This window comes from Apium graveolens, chromosome 1 (genome assembly GCF_009905375.1).
Source record: "Apium graveolens cultivar Ventura chromosome 1, ASM990537v1, whole genome shotgun sequence".
NCBI lineage: Eukaryota > Viridiplantae > Streptophyta > Magnoliopsida > Apiales > Apiaceae > Apium > Apium graveolens.
The window spans coordinates 109,084,220-109,106,197 of NC_133647.1; the positions used below are offsets into that span (position 1 = coordinate 109,084,220).

Below are 21,978 nucleotides of genomic sequence, written 5' to 3' on the forward strand. Positions count from 1 at the left end.
AAAGTGCGAGTTTTGGCTACAGGAAGTTCAGTTCTTAGGACACATAATCAGTAATGAAGGGATCAAAGTGGACCCAGCAAAGATTGAGGCAATTACCAATTGGGAAAGACCGAGAACACCCACAGAGGTAAGAAGTTTCTTGGGATTAGCGGGATATTATCGTCGATTCGTTCAAAATTTCTCAAGGATTGCAAGACCATTGACAAAGCTTATGCGGAAGAATGAAAAGTTTATATGGAACGATAAATGCGAAGAAAGTTTTCAGGAATTTAAGCGAAGATTAATCACGGCACCTGTTTTGTCACTTCCAGTCGATCAAGGGAATTTCGTGTTTTATAGTGATGCTTCTCATAAAGGACTAGGATGTGTTCTGATGCAGCACGATAAGGTGATTGCGTATGCGTCAAGGCAACTGAAACCACACGAACAGAAATATCCTACTCATGATTTGAAGCTAGCAGCCATAGTTTTCGTATTGAAAATTTGGAGACATTATCTATATGGAGAAAAATGCGAGATTTATACGGATCATAAAAGCTTGAAGTACATATTCACACAGAAGGAGCTTAATATGAGGCAGAGGAGATGGCTAGAATTGATCAAGGATTACGACTGCACGATTAACTATCATCCCGGTAAAGCAAACGTTGTAGCAGACGCGTTGAGTCGGAAAGAAAAGTTAAATGTGTTATCAGTACCCGAAGAAATATATAAGGAATTCCAGAAACTGGAATTGGAGATTAGAGTTTGCAAGCCTGATGAAGCGAAAGTGTATAGTATGATTTCCAGCCATAGTTGTTAGAAAAGATAAAGAAATGTCAAGAAGAAGTAATGGATCAGGACATAAATCGTTTGGTAGGTGAAGAATTGTGCACGCAAAAGGATGATCAAGGTATTATTAGGTTTTCTTCTAGAATTTGGATTCCACCAGTGACGGAGCTGAAGAATGAAATTTTACAGGAAGCTCATAGTTCAAGGTATTCAATCCATCCATGGAGTACCAAAATGTACAGAGATTTAAAGAAAAAATTATTGGTGGCCAGATATGAAGAGGGAAATTGCGGAATGGGTTAGCAGATGTTATACATGTTAGAGAGTTAAAGCAGAGCATCAGAGACCAAGTGGATTGCTACAACCATTGGAGATTCCATAATGGAAGTGGGAACATATTGCCATGGATTTCATAGTTGGATTACCAAGGACAAGGGCTAATCATGATGCCATCTGGCTTATAGTGGATAGAGTTACCAAGTTAGCTCATTTCCTGCCTATAAATAAAAGATTCTCACTCGACAAGTTGGTCCATATGTACCTGAAGGAAATTGTAGTTCGTCATGGAGTTCCTGTATCTATTGTATCTGATCGAGATCCAAGATTTAATTCAAGATTTTGGAAGAGTTTTCAAGAATGTTTGGGAACAAGACTGAATATGAGTACAGCTTACCATCCACAGACGGACGGCTAGAGTGAAAGAACGATCCAGATAATTGAAGATATGTTACGTGTTTGTGCTATTGATTTCAAAAGGAGTTGGGATGAGCATTTACCTCTGGTAGAATTTGCTTACAACAATAGTTATCACGCTAGTATTGGGATGCCACCCTATGAAGCCCTTTATGGACGTAAATGCAGATATCCAGTGTATGGGGATGAAGTAAGAGAACGCAAAATACTTGGACCTGAATTAGTGCAGCGGATAAAGGAAGTTGTTGAAGTTATCCAGAAGAGATTGATAGCAACACAAGACCGTCAAAGGAAATATGCAGATAAATCAAGGAAAGACATGGAATTCGAAGAAGGAAGCTTAGTATTACTGAAAGTATCACCGTGGAAGGGATTAACAAGGTTTGGAAAGAAAGGAAAGCTGAGCCCAAGATATGTCAGACCTTTTAAGATTCTAAAGCGCGTTGGCAAAGTAGCTTACGAATTGGCGTTACCTCCGCACATGGAGCATATTCACAATGTTTTTCACGTATCGATGCTTAAGAAGTATAATCCAGACTCCAGGCATGTAATAGAATATGAGCCAATAGAGCTTCAGGCAGATTTGTCATATGTAGAGAGTCCGATAGAGATTCTAGAGGAAAGAGAGAAAGTATTGAGAAATAAAGTGGTAAAGTTAGTAAGAGTATTGTGGAGAAACCCTAAGGTTGAAGAGTCAACCTGGGAGTTAGAAAGTGATATGAAAGAAAAGTACCCTCATTTATTTTCTTAGGAGATTCTGAGGACAAAATCCTTTTAAGGAGGGAAGGATGTAATATCCGTGATATATCGTGTAATTATTTTTGCTAATAAATAATTATTATATGTGTTCGGTATCTATTCTGTGAATTATTTGTTAAGTGTTAAATGTGTTTGGATGTTTAAAAATAATATTAATTGAGTATTTTAATTTTTATATGTCCAAAATAAAATATAGATAATTGTCATATCTTCCTAATTACTTTTATGTTGATTTATGATTTTATAGGAAATATATGGATTTTATAAAAAAAAAATCCGTGTATTTAAAAACTATTATATACAAATGGGAACCAACCGACATCATCCGTTTTTACGTTTTTATAACCCGAAACTCTTCAGAGAACTCCCTCCTAACCTAATTGCAATATTCCGAGCATTTTCCATGTTTTGACTTTTTCGATCCGGCGTACGGTTTGTCCTGCGCGGGTCCCGGCGCAACATTTTCGATACATTATTTGTTTCGGTAAGTCAATAAAACTCGTATTTTCGATAAACGGGATCTTTTTATTAAACTATCACAATTATCACCTCGTAATACGTGTAACCAGGCGCTGAGACCAAGACCGCAGTACAAATTGTACTGGTTTGGATAATTATCCCGAAAACCGGTACTGTTTGGATCAGTTTTTATAAATAAACGTACCATTTTATATCTGGAATGATCCAACGGGATACTAATTTTCTGTAAATATAAATAGCCTTTTACTGTATTTTATTCCGTATCAAAATCATTTGCAGTCAGTAATTATATAATTTTTCCAGGGAAAATACTTATATTCATATAACCTTCTAAAAATCAAACCAACTTTTGAAGGTGTTATTGATCTTTGTTGGGAAAGCTCGAGTAACCAAATTGAAGGTCTTGAAGAGCTCTACCAGAATCTGTGATCCATACACCTACAGAATCAAAGGTTTTTATTTTCGAATTATTTTTATTAAAAATATGAATTTTTGTTCGGATGATTGTTTGAATGATTTGATGATTGCATAATGTAGAGCTTGTTTTCCTGGTGATTTTCATATGTCATATGTCTGATTTGGAGTTCAATAACATGCTCGAAATTGAGTTTAATTTTCGAATTTTGAAATTAGGGTTTATAACCCGTATGAATGTTTCTAATTGAAATCTAGGGCTTTTTGATTTAGGGGTTATTAGCTGTTGATTTATAGTGGGTTGTGTTTCTTATAAAATTTGTAATCGATTGGTATATAGCTCGTTAACAGAGGATGTCTGAATCGAAGGGAGTTGTATTTTAAAGTTTTCGTCGGTTCGCCGGAAACCGGCGATGTTCTTGGCCATTTTCCGGCCAAGTCTGGGGTTATTGATGTGTTTTGATTGCATGAATAGATTCCTGGTTGTCTGTAGATCATATCTGGAGCTTGTGGTGGGGTGAGGATGCCGGGAACGTGTTCTCCGGCCATCCCCGAAGGTTTTCCGGCAACCCCTCTAGACATTGTAGTGTAGTACCTTAACTTTGGAAGACGGTGAAGTTCAGTCCCTGAACTTTCCAGAATTTGCAAAAATAGGATTCATGTTTATAAATTAATTAAAAATCATATTTCCTATTTATTTTAATTATAAAAATTTGTTTTAAATTTCTGAAAATTCCAAAAATTATTATTTTAATTCTAAAAATTATTTTTAATTCAAAAATAAATCTGAATTAATTAGTTAATTAATTTCAGTTAATATTTAATTAATTAATTAGTCAATTAATTCAAAAATTAACTGATAAATTTATTTAATTAATTATTAATTGATTTTAATTAATTATTTAATTAGATTTAATTATTTAAAAATGATTTAAAAATTCTGAAAAATAGTTTTGAGTTTTAAAATATTATTTAAATTATTTTCAAGGCTCGATAATTATTATAAAATTGCTTTGAAGCCAGATTTGGCCAGCCGAACCCTGTTTATTACTCCGAAATTGATCGAACGACCCGTTTTAATTCTGAAAAATGTTTTAAAAATCATTTTAAATACCCGAAAGCCTGTTTATGACCCGAGACTCCATTATAAATGATATATCATGGATTGTTTAACGTGTTATGTGTTATATATGACTTGTTGGTTGACTGTCGGTATATATATTCGATGTTTACTTGTTTATAGTATAACTTTCAATCCGTTAATCGGATTTCGGTGAAACGAAGGGTAGATAGAAGTATATGTCGAATAGAATCGTATGAGTTGAGTATTGATAGATGCTTATAATATGTGACCAGAAGAGGCAAGGCGTAGGAATGTGAAACAGATAGTTGAGGAGTAAGACGGTTGTGATTGTAAGTTAGTGCAGTATAGCAAGCTAGTACTAGGCAAGTGTTCTGAACTTTCTCGAGATATATTGTAGTTGACTGATAGTCCCGTTTTATATTACAAGTGCTTTGAAGCACTGAACCCAAAACCCTGATTCCAGTTATTGATCTTGAGCCGTAAACCTTATTCTTTCTAAACCATTGATTGTTGTACACCTAAATATGAACCACAGATATACGACACTACTCCACAAATACATACAAACTAAATACCAAACACTTAACCGAATTACTTATATACTCAAACCATTGTACCTTATGATTTGAAAGACCAATTTCCTGGTAACCCTGAAACATTGATTCCTTTGTTATCCAATTCTTTCATTACCTAACATCCAAGCTTTGAAAATGCTATATTGATCATTATGAAGATTGAAACCATTTCATTATTGAACGTCCAATGTTATTAATGATTCTGTTTATTGCTTTACATTATTTATTCTGTTATTATGTTAGAATTAGATTGTTTATATAAAATTGTGGACCAGATTCGTGGTCAGACCATATTAATGGTCAAGTTAGGCCAATGTGTGCCTTGGATCCAGTAGTTAGAGCAGTGCTATATGCTTTGCTCGGGGTTAGTGCGTGACTGATCAGCAGCCTAACCTTGGTTTTTAAAATGAAAATATAATATCCAATTCTAAATCATAATCCATTGTTCATTTGATATCATAACCCTTTTCACTTGATGATCATTATTCCCAGTTTTGTCATTGTGACTTGCTGAGCTAGTTAGCTCATTTGTGCGATGTTGTTTATGTTCTTTTCCAGTTAAGAATGAACCAGTTGGTAGCAAGGATCCTCAGTCCAGCGTGAGAGCAAGGGGTTCAGGTTGTTCGAGTTAAGCTAATAGGCTTCTTTTGGAATAATTTGAGTTTGTAAAAGTTTGTAATAATGTTTAATACTCAGTTCTGAGTTTGAATAGTTGGGATGTGAACGTTTGTAATATAAGTAGGTGTGTTTGGCTTGTGTGCATACTTTAACCTGTTGCGGTCCGTGGTAGTTGGTAAGTAGGGTCACTGCATATTATTATTATCTTTATTATTGTTATAAGCAGGTTATAAATAAGGTGTGTGTGGACCCCAAACTTCTGACCCGGGTTTGGAGGGCGCCACAAGAAAGCTAGGAGAAAAAGCTACTCCAAAGGTAAAGCCATGATTGCAAAGTCAGATACTAAATCATCAAATTCTGATGATGACTCAAATAATGATAATAAATCTGATCTTGACAACGATCAAAACAACAATGAAGACATGGATGAAATAGCTGCCCTATTGGTTAAGAGCTTCAAGAAGATGGTCTACAAGAACTTCAAGAAAGGGAGCAGATTTTCCAGAAAAGGTTCCAGTTCCTCAAACTCTGATAAGAGGAACAACAGAAGAAATAAGGAATCGAGATCTGGAAAACTTGACAAGTCAAAAGAGAGATGTTACAACTATAATGGAATTGGATACTTTGCAGGTGACTGCAGAAAACCTAGGGCTGAGAAGAAATAAGATTTGATCTCAAAGAAGAGAAACTAGGATGATTCATAAGACTCGGATGATAGGATCAATTATGCTCTCATGGAAAATGCTAATGGTGAGACCGACAATGCTGAATTAAAGGGTGACATGAGGAATGTTCTAGTCTTGGATAGTGGATGCTCAGGACATATGACTGGTTATAAATCCCTGCTATCAGAATTTGAGGAGAAAGCTGGCCCAAACATTTCTTATGGAGATGGCAACTTAGGAAAAATCTTAGGATATGGAAAATCAAATTTGGATGTCATAATTGAAAATGTATCTCTAGTTGCAGTACTCAAGCATAATCTGATTAGTGTGAGTCAAATCTGTGATGGAGGTTACCATGTCAACTTATACAAGGAGCATCGTGAAATTATCAGTAAGTCTGATGGAAAGATCACATTGAATGGTGTGAGACATGGTAGTTTGTATGAAGTCAGGGTCTCCACAAAAATTGATAATTCATAAGTTTGCCTACTGGGTAGAGCATCTATGAAAGACAACTTGAACTGGCATAAAAGACTTTCTCACCTCAACAATATAAATGAACTTGTGAGGAAAGATCTTGTAAGAGGATTGCCCAATACAGTGTTTACACCTGATGGCTTATGTGATTCATTCCATAAAGCCAAAGAAAGGAAGACATCTTTCAAGAGTAAAACTGAATCCTCCATTCTTGAACCATAACATCTATTTCATGTTAATCTCTTTGGTCCAGTGAATGTTATGTCTATTGCCAAGAAGAGGTATGCACTCGTAATTGTTGATGAATATACAAGATACACATGGGTGTATTTTCTGCACACTAAGGATGAATCTCAATCCATTCTTCTTGATCATGTGAGGGAGCTGGAGAAAGGATCAACATACAAAGTGAAGATCATCAGAACTGATAATGGAACTAAATTCAAGAATAGCTCTATGGAAGAGTTCTGCAAACTCAAGGGGATAAAAAAAGAGTTTTCTGCTCTTGGAACTCCAAAACAAAATGGAATTGTTGAAGAAAGAATATAACTCTGATAGAAACTGCAAGAACCATGCTAGAAGGAGCAAGATTGCCTACCTACTTCTGGGATGAGGCTGTGCAAACTGCTTTCTTAACACAAAATGCAACATTGATCAACAAACATGGAAAAACACCATTAGAGATGGTGAAAGGAAAGAAGCCAAATTTAAAGTTCTTTCATATATTTGGTTGTAAATGTTTTGTTCTCAAAACTCATCCGGAGCAGCTTAACAAGTTTGATATGAAAGATGATGAAGGAATATTTGTAGGTTATCTGTTGACTACTAAAGCCTTCAGAGTTTATAATCTGAGAACAAGAACAGTCATGGAGTCTATACATGTATCTTTTGATGACAAGAAGATAAAAGGTCAAGAAGATGTAGATAACCATGACATGTTGAGATTTGAAAATGAAGTACCTTATGCTGAACTTTTAAATCCTGACTCTGATACAATAAGTCATGATATCACTCAAAGCTCTGAGATTTCACATAATAATGGAAATTTTTCTGACACTGAAGCATATATTGAGGGGGAGCAACATGACACAAATCCAGAGACTACTGTAAGTGATTCAACTCAAGAAATATCAGTAGAAAGATCATTTGACTCATCTTCCTCAAACTCTGATGAGTGACATACTAATAACCATGGGAATACTGATTCATGGGGAGCATCAGGAAACAACAGTGGTACTACTCAAAGAAATAATAGAGAATTAACAGATCAAGGGGGTTCTTCTTCTAGGAGTCAACTTCCATTAACAAGAAAATGGTCTAAGTCACACATACCTGACTTTATCATTGGAAACCCTGACAGTGGTGTAAGAACAAGAAAAGCCACTCAGAATTAATGTCTCTACCATTCTTGTCTATCTCAAACTGAACCTAAAAAGGTTGAAGAAGCTCTACAAGATGCTAAATGGGTCACATCAATGCAAGAAGAGCTCAATGAATTTGAAAGGAACAAAGACTGGACTCTTGTGCCAAGACCAAAGAACAAGTCTGAAGTTGGCACAAAGTGGGTGTTCAGAAAAAAAACTGGCAGTGAGGGCATTGTTACAAGGAACAAAGCAAGACTATTTGCAAAGGGTTACTCACAACAAGAAGGCATTGAATATAATAAGACATTTTCCCCAGTTGCAAGGTTAGAGGCAATAAGAATCTTTCTTGCTTATGCTGCTCACAAGAAGTTTAAGGTGTCCCAATGGATGTGTAGAGTGCATTCTTAAATGAAGAACTCTAAGAGGAAGTTTATGTTGAACAACCTCCAGGGTTTATTGATCCAAAGTATCCAGATCAAGTCTACTTACTGGATAAAGCACTCTATGGAATGAAGCAAGCTCCAAGGGCCTGGTATGAAACACTTGCTCTATTTCTGATAAAACTCTATTTTATAAATACCATGGTAAGGACTTGTTATTAGTATAAATATATGTTGATGATATTATTTTTGGATATACTAATGATAAACTCTGTGAGAGATTTGCAAAGCTAATGGAGTCCATGTATCAAATGAGTATGATGGGAGAATTGAGTTACTTTTTGGGGTTAAGAGTCAAACAGACTAATGAAGGAATCTTCATAAATCAATCCAAATACCCTAGGAACTTACTCAAAAGATTTGAAATGTAATACGTGCTTAACTACATCAACTCCTGTGGCCACTGCAACCAAATTAGATTTAAAGACTGGTTCTTCAGTAGATATAACTAACTACAGAGGTATGATTGGCTCACTTCTATATCTGACTGCTATTAGACCTGATATCATGTATTCTACATGTCTCTGTGCAAGGTTCCAAGCTGACCCTAGAGAACCTCATCTATTAGCTGTGAAAAGAATTTTAAGTATCTCAAAGGTACCATGAATTTGGGATTATGGTATCCTAGAGATTCAGACTTTAAGTTAATTGGATATTCAGATGCTGATTTTGCAGGATGCAAAATAGACAGGAAAAGCACTTCTGAAAGCTGCCAGTTTCTTGGAGATAGATTAGTTTCTTGGTACAAAAAGAAACAAAAGTCAATTTCCACATCAACCGCAGAAGCAGAATACATTACTGCAGGAAGATATTGTGCTCAGATTTTATGGATGAAGAATCAATTACTGGATTATGGGTTATAATATTATTCTATTCCTATATATTGTGATAATCAAAGTGCTATTACAATGACAGGAAATTTATTGCGGCATTCAATGACTAAGCACATCGGTATCAAATACCATTTCATAAGGGAACATGTGGAAGCTAGTACAATGGAATTGGTTTTTGTTCTAACAGATCAGCAAGTAGCAGATATATTCACCAAGCCTCTCTGTGAAGCTATATTCACAAGATTGGTGAATGAATTGGGAATGATTTCAAGAAAGTTCTCAAACTCTGATAATTAAGTCTACTGAGATTTTGAAGCATGTTATCTTATTATGTGTCAGTACTTGTTAGATACTGATTTTTGTGCTAAATGTTTGATGACATGATAACATGCAAACTGTGCCAAATGATCTTATGTGAAAATTGCATATTGAACTACTTATTATGCTTATAAACTCTCACTACGCCATAAGTGGGCTACTGTAATGCAAGTGTTACAAGAAGCGTTACATTATGTAAGAGATTTTTGGGCTATTGTAACACCTCTCTTGTAGCGTTACAATAGCTATAAAAGTAGTGTTGCGGAGAATTTCCGGTGTTGCACAACATGTAACACCAACAACTCAACAACTGGTGTTACATTAGATACATTTTTAATTTTAAAAAATATTAAAATAGAAATATTATCATAAATTAGTATTAAATTAAATTCTGATTTACTAGTGAATGATCAACGTAACATATAATATGATTTAAATCTAGAATTTCTTATGCATAAATTTAAAAACTTATTTAATTTTCCAATTTAATCAATTACATTTATATAATTAGAAAAAAATTAAAATTAAAAAAAAATAAAAAATATGCACAATTTAGTCAGTGAAATATTTGGGCGGTATTTCCCCCCCAAAATGAAAACACAGACAAATCTCTCACTATCTCAAGCTTCTCAAACCCTCACTCTCAGCCTCCTCTCTCGGCTTCACTTGTTGCCGGAAGGTTCTCTCTCTATCTCTCTCCCCCTCTCCCTCTCTCTCCCTCTCTCTCTTGTACTTACTAAAACAACGATTATAAACTCTTCTTCTTCATTCTGGTTAGATTTCTTAATTTTAAATTTTTGTTTGATTTGGAGATAATATTTATGGTTTTGAACTTCTTAGCATCTTCTTCTCTCTTCTTCGATTAGTAATTAATTTGTATTTGACTAATTAAGGTATTTGAGTTGGATGTTTAAGTAATTAGGGTACTAATTAGGTATTTTTATTGACTAGGTGTCTCGATTACCGGATTCAGCTCCCAAATTAGTTATACACCATTATAAGTTAATTCTCGTTGAATTGTGATCTCTTTGTATTGATATTTTGTGTAATTCTCATGAAATTGTGATCTCTCTGTATAAATGTATATGGTGAAATGAAATGAATTGATTTTATATTTTTTAGGCACATGCGGAGGAGGCGAAAACAAGATACGAGGATAAATATACAAATATAGAAAATATATTTTATAAACACAACTCCACTAGTCCCCAATTGAATATAGAGAGAGCTGTTAAAGGAACAAACCAAACTGCACACAGAATGTTCGAGCACAACAACAATGGAAGACAAAACCAATTGAACACAAAAACCTCAAACCATCAAGTAGAAGTAGAAGAATAAGATGAAGAAGACAACGATGTAGAAGGATTAGAAGCTTGGGAAAGAGCTTATGCTGATAAAAGATACTGGGAATCATTAAAAGAAGATGAATCTGGTCTTCTTAGACCTATTGATACCAAAACTATTCAACACGCTCAGTATCGTAGACGTCTTCGCACTCATTCTTCATCTGCTAGGATTCAGAAAGGCCTCATTCGCTTCCTCTATATCGTCATTGATCTCTCTAGGGTACATTTTTTCTATTAATTAATAATCTCAGTATGTTAATTGTTGTGTATTATGTTACTCGTTTTGATAAATGTATACTTGATAAATTTAATTATCCCGATAAATTAACTCTTCTTTTCGGTCTAGATATAATAGACTGTGTTGTACACATTATATAATACTTTTATTAATAAATTGTTAGAACTTCTTTTAGGTCATAATTTTGTAGAGAGTGTTCAGTACACATTATATACGAGACATTTATGCCTTTCAAGAGATTTGTACTTAATGAATTAAGTATCTCGAAGAATGGATTCTTTTTAGTATAAGCCCAAAGCAAATAAGTGTTGCAGTTGCAACTTCAGAGATGATTCGTATTTATTGTTCTATAGCAGTAACCATTTTATTATTATTGTCATATATAGGATTTCCTATTCTTGGCAGATATATTATAAAGAGTATCATACTTTTTAGGCCACTATGTCTTATTCTGGTCATTAATATATCAATTGTGCTGGTTCCCCTTCTTCTAGATGATAACAGGCTATTAAATTCTAGTGCAGAAGCAAGTGGAGCATCTCCATTAGGTGCATTTGAGTTTGGGAAAGCTCTGGAGATTGGCTTGATGCTGCAGTAGTTGATCAGCAAGGTGTAGTTTTGAATTCTTTGACAAAGACAGATGGAATCCTTGGGCTTAGTAGGGCAAAGGTCAACTTGTCTTCGCAATTGGCTAGCCAGAAGATCATAAAACCACTATAGGTGGTCCAAATCTGCAGCACTCAGCTGATGATTTTCCGTAGCATTGTCGTGGACCACATTAGCTGCAACACTCAGCCGATGATTTTCCGGAGCATTGTCCTGGACTACATTAGCTGCATCACTCAGCTGATAATTTTCTGGAGCATAGTAGTCAATATTTTGTGAGTGAATTTCCAGAGCATTGTAATCAATGTTCCCGACTGTTTGTTCAACCGCATTAGATGCAGCATTCAGCGGATTTGCCAGAGCAGTGTACTGAATGTCCGGGACTTGTTGTTCAGCCTCACCAGCTGCTACAACGAACTGATTTTCTGGAGCAGAGTAGTCAATGTGGTGGACTGATTCTTTCACCACATTATCTTCAGTTCTCTGCTGATTTACCAGAGCATAGTAATTATCATTCCAGGATGATTGTTCAACCATATTAGCTGTATCATTCTGCTGATTGTCTATATTAAAAAAATCATAGTACATAATTGATTGTTCCCTACGCTGATCAGCTACACGATTAGTCTGATCATCCTGAGCAAAGAAATCAATATACGAGATTGGTGATTGTTCCACCTTGAGCAAAGAAAATATGGACGCTATTATGGCAAAGCTCATACATTTTGCTTCAGACTTAAATATTCAGCGGTTCCAGTGTGCAATTTCGATCAAGGTGAGTTAAATTTGGGCAGTAACAGATGGTTTTAGCATTTAACCTGGCCACAACTTGTTTTTTTATACGAGTTTCTTCCTTTATTTGTTTCGTAACTTTTCTATTTTAGATTGTTTTTCATTATTTATAAGCTTTCCTTTTGGTAGAATTTGCTAATTGAAACATTGCTTATAGAGGATCTTCTGCTGAACAAGATATGACAATTATCGAACTCGAGTCTAAGGTATCATATTTTTGTCATCTTTGTTATCGAAGTATATAATTTTTAAGGCACTTAATCTTATTACCAGTACTTTTGGGTTTTTCATATAAGCTGTCCATTTACATGTGTGTTTGTCATGAATCTCCTCTTTACATTTTGCGGATTATAAGTTTTTTTGTTATTTTATGCAGGTCGTTTTATTTGTTATGCTTGGAACTTTGTTCTGCTTGTGATTGGTTGTGTTCTTCTACAGATGAACTATTTGAATAAGGGAAGTATAAAAATCACTTATCAGGCATGATGTTTCTACATCAGGAGTTAATGAGATAAAACTTACAAGTAGGCCTGATGACTTTAAAAATGAATGCATATATGTACTTGGCCTTTCATCAGAATTCTTACAGGTAAGCGATCTTTTGCTTTTGGTAATATAGCCAATCCAAACTAGAGAATTATGCGAGCTGTGCTATGTCATGAAGAATATTTTTACAGATTACCACAGTAGCCGACTCCGTATACTGTGTTTGGGCAAAATATCGTCTTCAAATTACAGGTACATTATCTTCATACATGCGTTCAGACTGTTGGTGATGTGCGAATATCTACAGGTGGAATGTATCGTTAAACCAATATTGTCAGGAAGATAACTATGAATTTTGATTTCTGTTTTTGTTTGACATGTGTAGTCCCTTCATTATGCATCTTGATTATGGCGTTGGTGATGTGCGAATGACTGACACTCGTGCAGATGAAGCTGACCATAGTATAATATGTAGTGATTATGTAGTACTTTGGTATTCAGTGCCTTGATTATGTAGTACTTTTGTCGTAGTTGTGATATGTATTGGTTTGGAGAAGTTGATGTTGGCGTAGTTTAAATGTTATGTAGTAGTATTGGTTTGGAGATCAAGGTTGTTATGGATTGGTAATGAAACTGAGTTTATATTTTAAAATTTTTAAAATCAACTGTTACATTTACGTATTCTACTGTAATGTATGTTTTATATACTGTGTAACATTATAAATTTTACTATTGCAAAATTAAAAACATGGGGTTATAATATATAAAAACATTGTTGAAATAGAGTATGTGGGTCCCACTTATGTAATCTTGATCAAGCTATTGTATCATTCATTTTACGTTACATTTGGGCCTTTTAGTGTTACAGTAGTTGCCTATTGTAACATTTTCTTCCTTGTTACAATAGATCAATGAAGTGTTACATTAGGGTGTCTATTATAATGCTCGTATACGTAACGCCCTCTGGTGTTACAATAGACCTAATATAACGTTTTTTGGGCCTATTGTAACACCATTTAGAAAATTACAATATCCCACTTATGGCGTAATGTCTATTTTTAGTTAAAGTTGTTTTGACTAATAGTTTATATCAGTAGTTAATAAATCCTGATACTAGGTATTAAGATACTAATAATGGTCAAACCATGATTGACTGTTATACTTCATTAATTATTTCGAATTTATTTGAAATAAATTGTTAACAGTATTTTTAATTAATCAGTGAGTGAGTGAAATATCTTTTAATTGCTTAAATGGGTTAGCTACTTACTTTTTGCTTGCCTAGATACGCGTAATCGTGTATTTTTATTATGTCTAATTATTGCATGGTCAATCAAAGAGTCACTTCAGTTTCTACTTTCTTTTCTATAAATACAACCTTTCACTCTCAAAGCTTCGCATTACCGTTTCACTCACAAATTCCAAAATACTCATATTCCTCATTGAGAATCTATGGACATCTACTATCTTTCACATGGAGTCTATCGTCCAGTAGCAAATCTTGATTACGGGGGATTGTATTTCGACATTGGTCGACTCAGAGTAGTCTTCAACGACTAAGACTATCATATCTCTGAGATTCCTTAGTCGGTTCTTGATCGACTGAATTCATATGACACTGAGTCCCTTCATCTCTTTAGACTAGACGTTCAGTTTGAAGAGATGAGACGAGCTGATGTGGCTGCACAACGGCGTCTCGAGGAAGAACAACGCCGCCTCGTATGGCTGGCGTTGCAAGATAATATTATTTCTCTTGGAGGTTCAATGTCAAGGATCTCCCATCGTAGGACAATGAAGAAGTTATAAGAAGAAAAAAAGAAGAAGATAGAATAGATAGATTATTTAGGGTTTTAATTTTAAAATTCTATGAAAATCTTGTATTCTACTTCTCTTATGAATGAAATTATTCTATCTTATTTTGCTTCATTAAATGACTTCTTGATTACTTTCTTGTATGTGTGCTTGAATGTTCTTAAATGAAAAACCTGTACTGCATGCTAAATATCAGATATTTTTTATAGTGCATGTGAATAAACTAATCTTTGTTTAAGTTTCATATGATCACTATAGTACAGATTGAGCACTACATGAAGTAACTGTTGTTAAAGAAGAAAATTTAAGGAAAATTTAATTCTTAATCACTAAGAGTTATATCTTTGAGTGTTGCTTACAATTCATAATCTATTAAAACTTTCTTTTCTGATCAAGAAAGTTATCCACATTCAATCTCAAATTCCATATATCTTATATCTTAAATTTCTTCTTACAACTGAAACACTTGAACTCTTTTCTCAAATATTGCCAAAAATCAAGTGACATAAATCTTGAATTATGTTCACCACTCAGAAACAACATTTAGTTGGTTAGAGACTGCTTGTTGAGGTAGATCTTGATGATACTAACACAGAGGTTTCATCTGTCTTTACTGAAGACTCTGTGATAGCTTTCATTAAACACTTTCAAGTGTTAGTTATTTACAAGAAGAACAAAGGTTTGTTTAAGGTGTTCCAAATGGATGTGAAGAGTGCATTCTTAAATGGAGAACTCAAAGAAGAAGTTTATGTTGAACAGCCTCCAGGGTTCATTGATCTAAAGTATCCAGATCTTGTCTACTTACTGGATAAAGCACTCAATGGACTGAAGCAAGCTCCAAGGGCCTGGTATGAAACCCTTGCTATATTTCTGCTAGAGACTGGTTTCACAAGAGGTACAATTGACAAAACTCTATTTTATAAATACCATGATAAGGACTTGTTGTTAGTACAGATAAATGTTGATGATATCATTTTTGGATCTATTAATGATAAACTCTGTGAGAGATTTTCAAAGCTAATGCAGTCCATGTATCAAATGAGTATGATAGGAGAATTGAGTTATTTTATGGGTTTACAAGTTAAACAGACTGATGAAGGGATATTCATAAATCAATTCAAATACACCAGGAATTTACTCAAAAGATTTGGAATGCAAGACTGCTCAACTACATCAACATCTATGACCACTGTAACCAAGTTAGATTTAAATACTAGTTATTTAGTAGATATAACTAACTACAGAGGTATGATTGGCTCACTCCTATATCTGACTGATAGTAGACCTGATATCATGCTACCTGTCTCTGTGCAAGGTTCCAAGCTGATCCTAGAGAACCTCATCTATTAGTTGTGAAGAGAATTTTTAAGTATCTCAAAGCCACCATGAATCTGGGATTATGATATCCTAGAGATTCATACTTTAAGCTAATTGGATATTCAGATGCTGATTTTGCAGAATGTAAAATAAAAAGGAAAAGCAATTCTGGAAGCTGCCAACTTCTTGGTGGCATATTGGTTTCTTGGTATAGTAAAAAACAAAAGTCAATTTTCAGATCAACTGCAGAAGCATAATACATTGCTGCAGGAAGCTGTTGTGTTCAGATTCTATGGATGAAGAATCAACTACTGGATTATGGGTTAACATATTCTTCTATTCCTATATATTTTGATCATCACAGGAAATCCAGTGCTGCATTCAATGACTAAGACATCAGCATCAGGTACCATTTCATAAGGGAACATATGGAAGCAGGTACAGTGGAATTGGTCTTTGTTCCAACAGATCAACAAGTAGCAGATATATTCTCCAATTCTCTCTGTGAAGCTACTTTCACAAGACTCGTGAATGGATTGGGAATGATATCAGGACATTTCTCAAACTCTGATAATTAAGACTGCTGGTATTATTGAAGCATGGTATCTTATTATATGTAAGTACTTGTTAGATACTGATTCGTGTGCTAAATGTTGATGCCATGATAGCATGCAATTATCTTCTATGATCTTATGTGAAAACTTCATGTTGAACTACTAATTATGCTTACATGCTCTGTTATTAGTTAAACTTGTTTTGACTAATAGATTCTGTCAGTAGTTAATAAATTTTGATATTTGTCAGCCAAGTTTTGACTGATAAGTCTTGATAGTCGTGATTAAAATATTGATAATGTTCAAATCTTGATTGACTGTTATACTTCATTGTTTATTTTGAATTTATTCAAAATAAATTATTACGTAGTTTTTTTAATTAATCAATGAGTTAGTGGAATATATTTTAATTGCTTAAATGGGTTAGCTACTGATGTAAGTATCTAGTAATACTTGAGTACTTGCATTGGGAATAGGAATCTGAAGAGAGAGATTGCTTTTTGTTTACTTAGAGACGCATAATCGTGTATTCATATTATGATTAATTATTACATGGTTAATCAAAGAGTCCCTTCAGTTTCTATCTCCTCTGCTCTAAATAAAAACCCTCCACTCTCAAAACTTCTCACTGTCTTTTCATTCACAAACTCCAAATATACTCAAATTCTTCATTCAGAATCTATGGCCACTGTATCTTCTCTTTCCCATGGAGTTTATTATTCAGTTGCAGTTCCTAAATATGGAAGACAGTATTTTGACATCTTTTGCTTCAAGGTAATCTTTAATGGCCAAGATTATCCCCCTTCTAAGATCCCACAGTCGATTCTTGATCGACTTAACTCGGATGACACTCAGTCACTTCATCTTTTTAGAATGGACGTCCACTTTGAAGAGATGAGAAGAGCTGAGGAGGCTGAGCAATGATGCCTCGAGGAAGAACAACGTCGCCTCGAATGGTTGACATTGCAAGAGAATATATTTTTCTTGTAGGTTCTATGTCACGTATCTTCCATCGAAGGTCGATAAAGAAGCTGGAAGATAAAAAGAAGAAGAAGTCCGATTAGCTAGATTGTTTTTAGGGTTTTATGTTTAAAATTCTAAAAAATCTTGTACCCTGCTTCTTGATTATTAATCAAAACGTTTTTGCCTTCTTTGACTCTTTAAGTGAATACTTGTTTACTTTCTTGTGTGTGTGCTTAAATGCTTTTAACTGTTCATATTCAAATCAATACTGCATGTTTGATTTCAGATATTTTTATAGTGCATGTGAAAAAACTAATCTCTGTTTAAGTTCATGTGATCACTTCAGTACAGATTGAGCACACTACAGGAAGTAACTATTATTACAGAAGAAATTTATGAAAGATTTAATTCTTCTCCAATGAGGATTATTATCTTTGAGTGTACTTGACTATCTAAAATGTCTATTTCAGACATACTTTTGAGACTTTCTTTTTCTATTCAAGAAAGTTTTTCACACTCTTTTCATAAAATAACACATCTCATATCTTAAATTTCTTCTCACAACTGAAACACTTGAATCATTTTCTCAAATGTTGCCAAAAATCAAGTGACATAATTCTTGAATTGCAATCACCACTCAAAAATAACATTTAGTTGGTTAGAGACTACTTGTTGAGGTAGATCTTAATGACACTTGTTGTAACCGGTATTTTATTTATCCTTTTATTGATATATATATATATATATATATATATTAATTGAGCTACTCTATAAAAATTTTGTGAATATGTGTTTGTGTGATTAGAATTATGCTAAATAATTGTGGGATAGTAGTTGGAATTTTAGAAAATAATAAATGCCTTATTTTCTATTTATGTAGGTTACAAAATGTATTTTATTATCTAAGAAAAATCATTTTTTAAAATATTGTTTATTAATAATTTCCGAAATTGATCTTATTAAATTCCTAAAAATCTAAATTATTTTATGATGTCACTCTTGTAATTTATAGATTTATGTTTTATTTATAAAATGTATTCTTTGTATTTAATTAGATTAATTATTTTGTGATTACCTAGTTTCCCTTGCATGCATTTCTACCCTTAATACAAATTTAGGGCATTCATGTCATTATCCACCCCACTAACTCCTTTCTACCCGACCAAATTACCACTTTAGCCTTCCATGCATATTGTGCTAGTTTAAGGGAGAAGGACAAAGAAGTAATTACCAACACCACTACCCACTTTATATCAAACAAAATGATAAAAAGGAGACCATTCCCCACTTAAACACACCACCCACCACCATCACCTCCTCCCAACTCTCCTTCCTCTATCTCGGCCGAAGCATACACACACACACACTCCTCTTCTTTTTCATTTCAAAATATCAAGAATTATAGTGTAATTCCACTTTATCAATCTTGTTAAACCCCTTCCATACATATTTGTGTAGAGATTTATATGTTTGTTGAATGGTTTGGTGTTGCATGTAAGAGGTAAGTACAAAACTCAAGTGGAAGACCTTAGTTCTTATGAACTTAAGGTCCAAACTAGGAGTTAAATTAGCAAAAGGGTTGTGAAGGGAAAGACATGAGAGCTTCACTCACATGCAAGTGCCATTACCTCCCTTTTCCATTCGGCATTGACTCAAAAGGAGCCAAATGGAGTAGTTTTTTGTATTGTTGATTGATCTTAGTTGCTATGTGCTTAAATCATGATTTTTGGTGATATTATCTTGGTTCAAACCTTTGCATGTTATAGATTTTTATAAATATAATCATGATAAGGTTGCATGTTAATTTTATGGAATGAAATCTAAGTACTAGTAAGATATCTTTGAGTATAGTCAAGATCATAATTGCATGCTATAGTTTGTGATATTTTGAGCCTTGAATTGATTTGCATGTGATGATAAGTGCTTTATTATGACACTATATATTATGTAAAGTGGTTTAATGAGTATATTTAGTTGGTATTGCATTTGCATGTTGTGGTATATATTCTTTTTGTGCATATGTACTCGAAAATGTGATTTAAGTGTTAGTCTTGTTATTTTGTTTATATAATTCGGTCATGGTACATTAGGGTATGAATTATCTCCACCACTTATTAGTGTGTTAGATGAGAGTATTAGGATAGTAATTATGCTTGGTTGAAGATTGGGTTCATGGTTTATAAGTGGGAGTTAAGGTGGAAGGAGTTAGAATAAATTTTTAGCATTTTCCATATTTGAGGTTTGACTTGTGAGCGAGAAATGAATGAACATTTGTTAGGAATTAGAAGGCCCAAGCTACCAGGGGTTATGAATTGACCTATAGTCGATCCCAGAAGCTTTAAATGAGAGAATCAATCCATTTAGCTAGGTGCACAAGTCAAAATATGAATTCTGCCAGAATAGGGACAGTTTGAGTTAGGAGCAAGTTTGAGCTTAGAAAGTGATATCATGGGTAGGCCCTCATTAGGCCTTGATTATCACTGATACTAGGGAGTATGTGGGAAGTTTTCAAGCCATATTTTTGAGGTTTAGAGTTAAAACCAAGGGTATAAAGTGAGAGCAAAACAGGGTAGTTTGAGTGTTCCTGAACAGGGGAGAGTCAACTTTGAGAGAAGGCCCTGGGAGGCATAGGTAAGGCCCCGGGAGGCCTAGGTTAGGCCTTGGTGTCATTCCAAGTGCAATAGTTCGATTTAGGTTCTCAGATTTCAGTGTAGTAATTCAAATAGCAAACTTTGAGTGAAAGTGGGATCAATGACACTAGAAACCATTCGATGTCACCAAGATGTTGCACTTAGGAACACTTTGACTTTGCACTTAGTTTTTGAGTCCTTAGAGTTAAGGCCTGAGTTGACCCTTGAGTTCTATGATAGGTAGAGGTCAGTAGGAGGTTAAGCCATGGTTGTGGTCAAGTTAAATGAAGTTGGCTTGTCAAGGCACTTCGAGTTTGGAGAGATAGTTGAGTTGCACTAGGCTAGTTAAACACCCGAGTCATTTGTGTTGGTGGAGTGAGATCATTCAATACTTAATCATGCACTATGTTTTAAATAATATATTATATGACTAAATGTGTTATGTGCTCCTAAATGACTACTTGAGACATGATGCTATTATGTGAATACTAAGAGTTGAACGTGTAATTAGGCCTAAGTGCCACTATGACTTGAATTTTCTATAACTAGGATGGAATTTTGTAAGAATATATCATGATGAGGTTTAATATTATTGTGTAGGCTCAAGAGAAGATAGTAAGCTTGTCGTCAAAGTCGAGTAGTGCTCCCGGTTGCATCCACGATCAAGTCGAGTGTTAGTCAAGCCTTCTTAAGGCAAGTTTTTTTGCCCTCACATATCGTTCTAGTGATGATTCCTTAAACTATATATTGAAAGTGTCCTTAAACCTTCTTGAGATATGTTGCAAGTTTATTCTAAATGTTTTAAGATATATTGAAAATGTTATGCCTTGCTTATGATTATTGGAATTGCTTCAAGTCTATTTATGCTCCTATAAGATCATACCCTTATCACTGTTTTGTCTCAACTTGACTTAGTACCCATAATTATTATCCTTTGATTGCTCGTACTATACCAAAATACCCTTATAATCTCCATCATTTCAATTTCCTTGATCACAAAACCCCTATTTATTTGATACTATATCCCTATACCCTTGATAACTTGAGTTATCAACAATCCAACTTCATACTTCTTAAGCGACTTTGGTTTAATTCCAACTTATATGTGGTTTATAAGTTACCAGACTCATCCCAGGACTTTTACCACCCCCAGTCGCTCAGGCAAGTTTTCTACCCATTATACTGTTGTTGTGATGTATATATATGTATATGCATTATCTTGTGATAAATGCATGAAGGTTAATTAGCAAATCTTGCGATATATTGGAGCATGTGATATGGTATATATGCATATCTGTTTCGTAATCTTGATATATATATCTGTTGATTCAGTTGCATAATACCTATGCTAGAGATAAGCAGTAGTTGCGTATACCTTTAGTATAGGGGACCCAAAGGCGAACATTTTATAAAACCGGGAGTCGATGTTCCCGAGTATATTTATATATATATATATATAAATAGTTTTCAAAACTATTAATCGAATAAGGTTTATTCGATAACTTTATTTTTATTAATGAATATTAATTTGAATATTCATTCGAGGACTTATGACTCACTTTATTTTATTTAATGAATATTATTTTGAATATTCATTTGAGGACTTATGACTTCGCTTATTTATTAAGTAATATTCTTTATTTTATTAAAGAATAATGTTTCAATAATCAAACTTATTTTCGATTATTCAAATAAAGATCGTACTTTCGTATAAGTATATCTTTGGTTATTTATTATTCA

At 34.1% G+C, this 21,978-nt stretch overlaps 1 long non-coding RNA gene across 5 annotated transcripts; it reads left to right on the forward strand.

Moving 5' to 3' along the window:
• The first annotated feature begins 10,083 nt into the window (after nt 1–10,083).
• Nucleotides 10,084–13,639, forward strand: LOC141665660 (uncharacterized). Of its 5 annotated transcripts, XR_012552104.1 has the most exons (6): nt 10,084–10,170; nt 10,614–11,060; nt 11,598–12,459; nt 12,606–12,682; nt 12,853–13,269; nt 13,348–13,639. It is a non-coding gene; the product is annotated as an uncharacterized LOC141665660 (long non-coding RNA). The 5 variants fall into 5 exon arrangements; XR_012552103.1 differs by having other exon boundaries at nt 11,573–12,459; nt 12,853–13,639; XR_012552100.1 differs by having other exon boundaries at nt 12,853–13,639.
• Nucleotides 13,640–21,978: the final 8,339 nt, after the last annotated feature.